The sequence below is a fragment of the Solanum pennellii genome, chromosome 1, assembly GCF_001406875.1.
Source record: "Solanum pennellii chromosome 1, SPENNV200".
Classification (NCBI taxonomy): domain Eukaryota; kingdom Viridiplantae; phylum Streptophyta; class Magnoliopsida; order Solanales; family Solanaceae; genus Solanum; species Solanum pennellii.
The window spans coordinates 6,780,669-6,789,769 of NC_028637.1; the positions used below are offsets into that span (position 1 = coordinate 6,780,669).

The 9,101-nt window shown below is 32.3% G+C and overlaps 2 long non-coding RNA genes across 2 annotated transcripts; one reads left to right on the plus strand and one right to left on the minus strand.

Moving 5' to 3' along the window:
- The first annotated feature begins 642 nt into the window (after window positions 1–642).
- On the plus strand, window positions 643–4,234 carry LOC107031933. The gene is made up of 4 exons (XR_003574948.1): window positions 643–1,951; window positions 2,043–2,959; window positions 3,063–3,776; window positions 3,870–4,234. It is a non-coding gene; the product is annotated as an uncharacterized LOC107031933 (long non-coding RNA).
- Window positions 4,235–4,340: 106 nt separating this feature from the next.
- Window positions 4,341–4,918, minus strand: LOC114074526. The gene is made up of 2 exons (XR_003574956.1): window positions 4,719–4,918; window positions 4,341–4,631 (listed from the first exon to the last, which is right to left on the minus strand). It is a non-coding gene; the product is annotated as an uncharacterized LOC114074526 (long non-coding RNA).
- Window positions 4,919–9,101: the final 4,183 nt, after the last annotated feature.

Here is a 9,101-nt window from a genome sequence, read left to right on the forward strand (position 1 = left end):
CATTCATCTCTTTAATCTTCATGTATTCTTCCTACGGCGTGCTCGATTGAAGAAAATAACTGTTGTTCTTGTGTGTTACGGCTGATTCGAGAAAGTTAGGAGATTTTGTGCTGTCAAAATCTTGAGAAGTAAGTTCATTTACGAATCTCGATGACTGTTGTTCTACTGTTGTTGTTGCAGTTTCAAATCTTCATTTTTGTCTATTTTTGTATGTTAGTACTGTGGTAATGTTTGTACGCATGTGAATAAAGTTTGATTTTTTTAGGGATTCTTTGTCAGTAATTTGTCGGCTTTATTTGAATTTTTTTCTAGGAAATCTTATGGATATTATTATCTTAACTCGTTTTCACCATGGGGGTAAATTTGTGAAAGGCACATCTGGTGAAGGTCTCACTTACATAGGGGAAAGTGAAATGGAATATGTAGGTATCGATAAAGAACAATTTTTTCTTAATGGAATTGTTTTTTTATTCTAGAGACATGGGGTATGTTACTGTGGGTGGGTTTTATTTTAAAGACCCTACAACCAATAATTTTGTCTTAGTGGACAATGATTTCAGTTTACTAAAGCTTATAGAAGACCTAGGTGATGGTGACTTTTTGAACTTGTATGTTGAACATGTTGTGGATGAGGTAGAGGTTGTTAAAGATAAGGTCGCTACAGGTTATCTTTGTGGGCCAACAATTGGTGAAAGTGTAAATAAGGAAGGGGTAGAAAACTCATATAATAGTAATGTGTATGAAGGGGACCAACAAAGAGCTGCTCAATCTGAGAATATTCATATTGAAGTTGGTGTGGATGAAGAGTAACAACAAGCTGCCCAATCGGATAGTATTAATGTTGAAGTTGGTGTAGATGATGCATCAGATCTTAAAGGTGTTGAAACTGATTGGGATTGCAGTGATGATTCACAAGAGTATTTTATTCCAGATGAAGATGACTCAGAGATTGATGAAGAGTTGAGAAATCTTAGAAATGAAAGGAGAACCAAATTGTAGGAAAAAAAAAACAATTCCTACAGAGGAAATAACTATTAGAGTTGCTGGTGTTGACAGGGGATTTAAAGACATTGGAAGGAACAAAACTGCTAGGTATGTAGGAAGATTGGGGGGAGATGAACAATATATTGATAGTTCAGAACTGGATAGTGATGATAGTAGGGATGAATTAGATCCTGAAGTTGTGGAAGGTGTTGATTTACCAGCTAAAATAAAAAGTAAAAAGGTTAGATTTGATCCTGATTGTGAGGCCTAATGAAAAATATAGAGTCAGAGTTAAATATCAACATAAGAAATGCAAATGGTTGTTGTATGCTAGTCTAGACAAAGACTCTGGTGACTTTATTGTTAAGAACTACTATCATGTTCATCAGTGTATCAAGAACAAGTTGTGTACATCTAACTTTATTGCAAATAAGTTTAGGGACAGAATAGTTTCTCAACCTCATATAAAGTTGTGGGAAATTCAAGAGTTGGTAAGAAAGGAGACAAGATTGTATGTTGGAAGAACTCTTTGTTATAGGCAAAATTGATGATTCTTAAGGAGTTTATGGGTGATTAGAAGATGGAGTCTGCAAGGTTGTGTGATTATGCAGACATGATAAAACAAACTAATTCTGGTAGTTCATATTGGGTGAGGACAGACATAAAATCTACTCCAGGAAAAAATTTATTTGTTTACTTTTATGTTTGTTTTGATGCATTAAGGAGAGGTTGGTTGGGAAGATGTAGAAAAATCATTGGGTTTGATGGATGTTTTCTTAAGTGTGCTTGAAAGGGTGAATTATTGGTTGCCGTTGGTAGGAATGGAAATCAACAAATGTTTCCAATTGCTTGGGCAATTGTTGATTAAGAAACAAAGCACAGTTAGAGTTTCTTCATCAATTTCTTGATACAAGATCTAAACTTAGGCACTGGACACGGATTGACTGTGATGTCTGATATGCAAAAGGTTAGTTTAATGTTAATTTTATTTATTTTGATCTCATTGCCTATTTATTTAATTATTACTACTCATAAATTTCAATTATTATGATATGCAGGGTCTTGTAGCAGCCATAATGGAGTTTCTGCTAGATTGTGAGCAGATGATGTGTGCTAGACACATTTGGTCCAATTGGCAGAAGACCTGGAGAGGAGAAGAAAGAAGAAAACATTTCCGGAGATATGCAAAATCAAGTTTTGAGGTAAAATTTCAAGATGAAATGGACAAACTTGCTAAACTTGGTAATAAGAACATCTGTGGGGACTTGTTACATTATGAAAGAAAGACATGGTGTAAAGCATATTTTAAGGAGCATTCTTAGTTTGATATTGTTGAGAATAATATGTGTGAGACATTTAAATCTTGGATATTAGCTGCTAGGCATAAATCAATTTTCACCATGTTAGAGGAGATTAGACATAATATAATGGATAGAAATGTGGAGATGAGAAAATTTGTTGAGACTTGGATATCAGAAATTTCTCCTATGGCTAGTTTAGTACTTGAAGAAAACAAAGATTATGCTAGAGATTGTCAAGTTAGGTTCAATGGCCAATTTGGATATGAAATTTTAGAGGGTCATTGTAGGCATATTGCTGATATCAGAAAAAAGACATGTACTTGTAGAACCTGGCAGTTGAGAGGCATACCATGTCAACATATTATTTTGGCATATCAGCATGCAGGTCAAGACCCTGAAGATCATGTTGTACATTGTTACAAAAAAGATACTTTCATGAAGGCTTATAATTACTTTATTCATTCAATACCTAACATGAAAATGTGGCCTCACACTAGTGATATAGTGATTGAGCCTCCTGAACCAAAAAAAATGCCTGGCAGACCACCAAAATCCAGAAGAAAGTCAAGGGATGAGCCAAGAAAGAAGTATGAGAAGTTATCTAGGAGAGGTGTAAAATGACTTGCTCCAAGTGTCATCAACATAGCTACAATAATAAAGCCTGCAAATATGTGGTAATACTCAAGCCAGCCTTTTATTACTTCAATTAAATAAATAAAATGCATTACAATATTTCTTCATCTTATTTACACTATTAAATCCTCTGAATTGGCTCAGCCTAGAAGCTCAACCCAACCTGGACCTGGAAGGTCAAGCTAACCTGCAAACTCAAGCCAACCTGCTAGCTCAAGTCAGCCTCAAACCTCTAGGCAACCTGCAAGCTCAAGCCACACTGCTAGCTCAAATCAGCCTCAAAGGTCAAGGCAACCTGCAAGCTCAAGTCAACCTCAAACCTCAAGGCAACCTGCAAGCTCAAGCCACCCTCCTATTTCAAGTCAGCCTCAAAAGTCAAGGCAACCTGCAAGCTCAAGTCAGCCTCAAACCTCAAGGCTACCCGCAAGCTCAAGTCAGCCTCAAACCTCAAGGCTACCCGCAAGCTCAAGTCAGCCTAAAACCTCAAGGCAACCTGCAAGCTTAAGCCAAACTGCTAGCTCAAGTCATCCTCAAAGCTCAAGGCAACCTGTAGGTTCTAGCCAACCACCAACCTGGAGACCATCACAACATGTCAGCTCAGGCCAACAATCAACTTCTATTTGTGATGATACTTCAACTGTTGATAGAGTTCAACAAGCTGGAAGAGGCAAGGGAAGAGGCAGGGGAAAAGGTAGGGGGAGAGGAGGTGATGATACTTCAACTGTTACAAAAGGGCAACAAGCATAAAGAGGTATGGGAAGAGAAGGAGAATCAACATCAATAGGAGGAAACAAATGGCCTAAGACTGTGGGATTTGGCATCTACATTGATGATACAAGTGGCAGACAAACATTAAATGTAAGAGTACAACCAAATTTAATTATTTATAATCTACCTACTTTGATAATAGGCATTTAATTTTAGTTTCTTATATACAACCTGGTACAACAGGTGAAAGAGTTGTTACTCTAGCTGTTTTCAAGTGTGCAACACCAACAAACATTTATATTGGTTATAAGCCTCGTGGACTGAAATGGAAGGGTAAAGATGCTGTCACCACTTCACAATTACAACGCAAGTCCAAAAGGGGTGGATCTGCAAATGTCTAGTGCAACAAAAATAAGAATATGAGTGTGACTACTTTAATGTGTCTTGGGTGTTTTTGATGTACTCTTGGGGGTTATTTTATTGTGAATCTGTAATGCAAGCAGGAAACAATACTAAGACTGCTTTAATATGTTTTTGATGTAAATTATAACTAATGATTTAACTGTGGATTTTCTTGCAAGGAAATGCAAAGTATTTTTTGTCTATCATTCATGCTTGTTTGAAGCTTATTGTTGTGTTGTTCACTTAATATGGTTATTTTCGTTTGGAGGTGAATAAGAGGAATAGAAATAAGGAATACAATAGAGGTGAATAAACAAAAAAAATATGATAGATTAATGAACAACTTATCTCTATTCCTTAGTCTAACATCACAACAACAAAATCACAAGACTATTGATACAATCACTCTAAGCCTACTAACATAATTATTGCCATATAGCAAAAATCACGAGTGCAATAACACATATGATCCTGATTTTTGTTGCCCGCTTCCCTCTCTTGTTCGTATGATTTGATTCTTTTCAATAGGCCCCATATGATCTTTTTTGCTTGAGGCGGTAGATCATCATCGTACGATCGAAAAAAATCGCATCCACCTCTTCTCTACACAATTATTAAAATAATTAAACTATAATTAGCAGATTGACATTAATTTGTTTAACCAGATTTATATAATAATAAAAATCTTACCTTTGTGTTTTTGCAACAAAAAAATCGATGTCCTGTATTAAGTTGTGTCCATGAGGTTTTCACTTCAGCATTAACCCCACATCGACAAAATACATTTGCAACAGAAGAAGTTGAAATCGACAAATTGGACATTTCATTCGCTGTAAAGAAGATGAATGAAGAAAATTTTTGTTGATCTCCAGCAGCAACAATGGTGAGATAGATATGGAGAAGAAAGAGATTAGAAATAACAAAAAAGGGAAGAATTTAGGGTGGATAAATAAAAGGGGGAAAATTGTACCATTTAGCATGTCAAATCAGACACATCAGCTTATTTTTTCTCACTTCACACGCTCAAAAGGCGTGCTTCATATGACAGGTGACAAGTCAGCTACGTGTGTTTGATAGGTACACTTTTTAAGTGGGTTAAGTGTTCAATAGGAAGAGTCTCTTGTTAAGGTGTCTAAACTGAAAAAGCGTGCAAGTTCAAGGGGCCGCTTATGTGTTCCGCCTTTTTTATATTTTAACCTTGTCATCCAACTTTAAGGTCATATTTACTCTATCCATTAACTCTTCATATTTTCACATAGTATTATTTATATTGTGCCTATGTGGATTTTATTTTTATCTAATCAAATCTAAATATTATTAAAATCATTTTAATTTGCTCCATACATTAAACCCAAACCACAAATCAAAATAAAACCTAACTTGATTCTTCTGCATAAATTTTCTCAATGGGCATTTCTATTGGAACAAATACAGAAAATTATAGGCATAATACATATATTGATCCCTAATCTTGGCTTCAAATTTTAACTTTAACATCCAACTTTCATAATGCACATACAGACACTTTAACTATCCAACTATTAAATAAATAAACACATGAGTCCTACATGACACAATACACGTAGGACACCACGTAGGACAAAAAATGACATGTAGGACATGTGTGTCTATTTGTTCAACTTTATACAAATTTAAGTGTCTATTTGTGCACATCCAAAGTTGAAGGGCATAAATGTGATTTGAAGCCAAGTTAAAAGGCACATTTATGTATTATGCCAAAATTATATATCTCCTATTTCACATTAGACAACACTCAACTTTAGAACTAATATATATTTTAGCATTCAATTCAATATTTTTGTTAAGTAAATTAAAGCCAATTTTCATCCTTAATCTTGACACATAAAATTGCTTAATTAGCATTTTATTAATAATAAGTAGAATGTCACAAACATTCTACATGTGCTCTGTTTCATCGAATGGTTTATGTGAAGTGAGATTCAACATTGGAGATGGATGATTTAACTTTTAAGTGGGTTTCTGGTGGCTATTGATGGTAAAACTGGAAGGTTATGAGACTAAATTTAAAGTAGGGAAAAGGGTCTGATATACCTCTCAACTTTGTCATTTAGAGCTGATACACCCCTTGTTATGAAAGTGGCTCATATATACCCCTACTTATAAACAAATGGCTCACATATACCCTTTTCCTCTAACGGAAATAAAAAAGATATAATTTTAATCTAGCTTTTTATTATTTTTTTCTAAAAAATATAATCCCATATGAGTAAATTTAATCCTCGTCAAACATATTTTTTTGACTTTTTTTTTGTTTCAATGACTAATTTAGAATTATTATTTTGATAATCAAATTTATTTATGTTTCACTAATATTCTTGTAAAATTTATTGTAGATGACCAAATTTTTTTCTTCGAATATAAAAATCAAATTACAATATAAACAAAAAAAAATAGTTTAAATTTTGTTCTTTAAACTAAGGAGTGAAAGAAAAAAATAAAATAAGAATAAAAAACTCAAATAATTATAATAAAAGAAATCAAAAAATAATTTATGTATTAAAAAAATTAAAATATACCTTGAACTTTGATAGAAGAATCATATATACCCCTAAATAATTTTTAAAAAAAATTAAAAGTAATAAATATAAATTTAAAACTAACTTTTTTAACTTCCGTTAAATGAAGGGTATATGTGAGCCATTTTGTAACGGCAGGGGTATATGTGAACCGTTTGTATAACGGTAAGGGCATATATGAGTCACTTTCATAACAACGGGTATATCAGCTCCAAATGACAAAGTTAAGGGGTATATCAGACCCTTTTCCCTTTAAAGTAACTATAAAAAAACTTCTATATATCTAGAATATTTAATATTTTTCAAGAATATATTATTTGATGAATCTGCTTCAATGATCTAGGATGATGTTTTGATTTTCCAATAGTGATAGAGATCTGATAATTTCATTCCTCTATACAATTCCGTTAACCCATCTCTCCCATACAAATATAAAACCAAAATCCATGATAGTTAAGGACTTGGTCTTGGGTTCATTAGTTAGGGGATGTGGTTTAATTCAATGTGAGTGAGTTAAAATGATTTTAATAATTTTTAGATTTGATTAGACTAAAATTAAAATCTACATAGGCACAATTTAAATAATATCATGTAAAAATATGGAGATTTAACGGATGAAAGGTAAATATGGCCTTAAAGTTGGATGACAAGGACAAATGTATCCAACAAAAAAAATATGGCGAAGAGAAAATATAGTCCTTTTCTAAAAATATAGGGGCAAATATTGTCCTTTTCCGTTTATCAATTAAGTGATATGTACTTTCACTTTAATTTTTAACTTTTGAGGTTAACTTTATTGATTTTTAGGAAAAATAAAAAATGTTGATATTATTTTTTATTGGTGAGGTAGTGTGATCAATTATACATAATGTAATTAGAGTTAATAGGTGCTCCGTCGTTGAATGTGACCAATCATATATAATATACTAGAGTTGGAGGGTCTTCATTCTTTTTACTATAATAAGCTTCCCAAATTATCTAATCAACTAACTCCAAATCTGTCAATAATTATGTTACACATATTTATCAATTAAGTGATATGTATTTTCACTTTAATTTTTAACTTTTGCGAGTAACTTAATTGCTTTAGGGGAAAATAATAAATGTGGATATTTTTTATTGATGGAGTGTGACCAATCATATATGATATAACTATAGTTAATAGGTGTTACGTCACTGAATGTGACTATTCATATATGATATAACTAGAGTTAGAGGGTCTTCAAAGTTTTTACTGTAATAAGCTGTCCAAATTATCTGTACAATTAACTCCAAATCTGTCAATAATTATATTACACATATTTATCAATTAAGTGATGTATTTTCACTTTAATATTTTAACTTTTGAGGGTAACTTTATTGATTTTGGGGGAAAACAACAAATGTAGATATTGTTTTATTGGTGAAGTGTGACCAATCATATATGATACAACTAGAGTTAATAGGTTCGCCCCTTGAGTGTGACCAATCATATATGACATTACTAGACTCAGAGGGTCTTTAATGTTGAGCGCCATTTCAAAATGGGCCCTGCAGTGAGTGATCCGAATTTAGTTGGAGCTCCAATGTGGGATGCGGACACCAGATGAAAAATCAAAAAAAAAAAAGCTGTCCAAATTATCTACACAACTAACTGCGAACCTGTCAATAATTATACTACACATATTTATCAATTAAGTGATATGCATTTTCAGTTTTCAATTAAATGATATGTTTTTTCACTTTTATTTTTTGATATTTGAGGTTAACTCTATTGATTTTGTGGGAAAATAACAAATGTGACTTTTTTTTATTGGTGAAGTGTATGATCAATCATATATGATATAACTGGAGTTTTCCACCCCTGAGTGTGACTAATCATATATGATATGACTAGAGTTAGAGAGTCTTCAATGTTTTTACTGTAATAAGTTGTTCCAATTATCTATATAACTAACTCTAAACCTGTCAATAATTGTATTACACATATTTATCAATTAAGTGATATGTATTCTCACTTTTATTTTTAACCTTTAAGTTTAATTTTATTTATTTTGAGGAAAAATAATAAACGTGAACTTTTTTTTATTGGTGGTGTGTGACCAATCATATATGATATAACTTGAATTAATAGATGTTTCGCCCTAGAGTGTGACCAATCATATATGATATAACTAAAGTTAATTAGAGGCCCTTCAATGTTTTTACTGTAATAAACTTTCCAAACTATCTATACAACTAACTTTAAACCTGTCAATAATTATATTACTCATATTATCAATTAAGTGATATGTTTTTTCACTTTAATTTTTAAATTTTTAGTCTAAATTTTTTGATTTTAGGAAAAATAATAAATGTGAATATTTTTTTATTGATGGAGTGTGACCAATCATATATGATATAACTAGAATTAATAGGTGCTCCGTCCTTGAGATTGACAAATCATATATAATAAGAGTTAGAAAGCTTTCAATGTTATTACTGTAATAAACTTTTCAAATTATCTAGACAACTAACTTCAAAGCTGTCGATAATT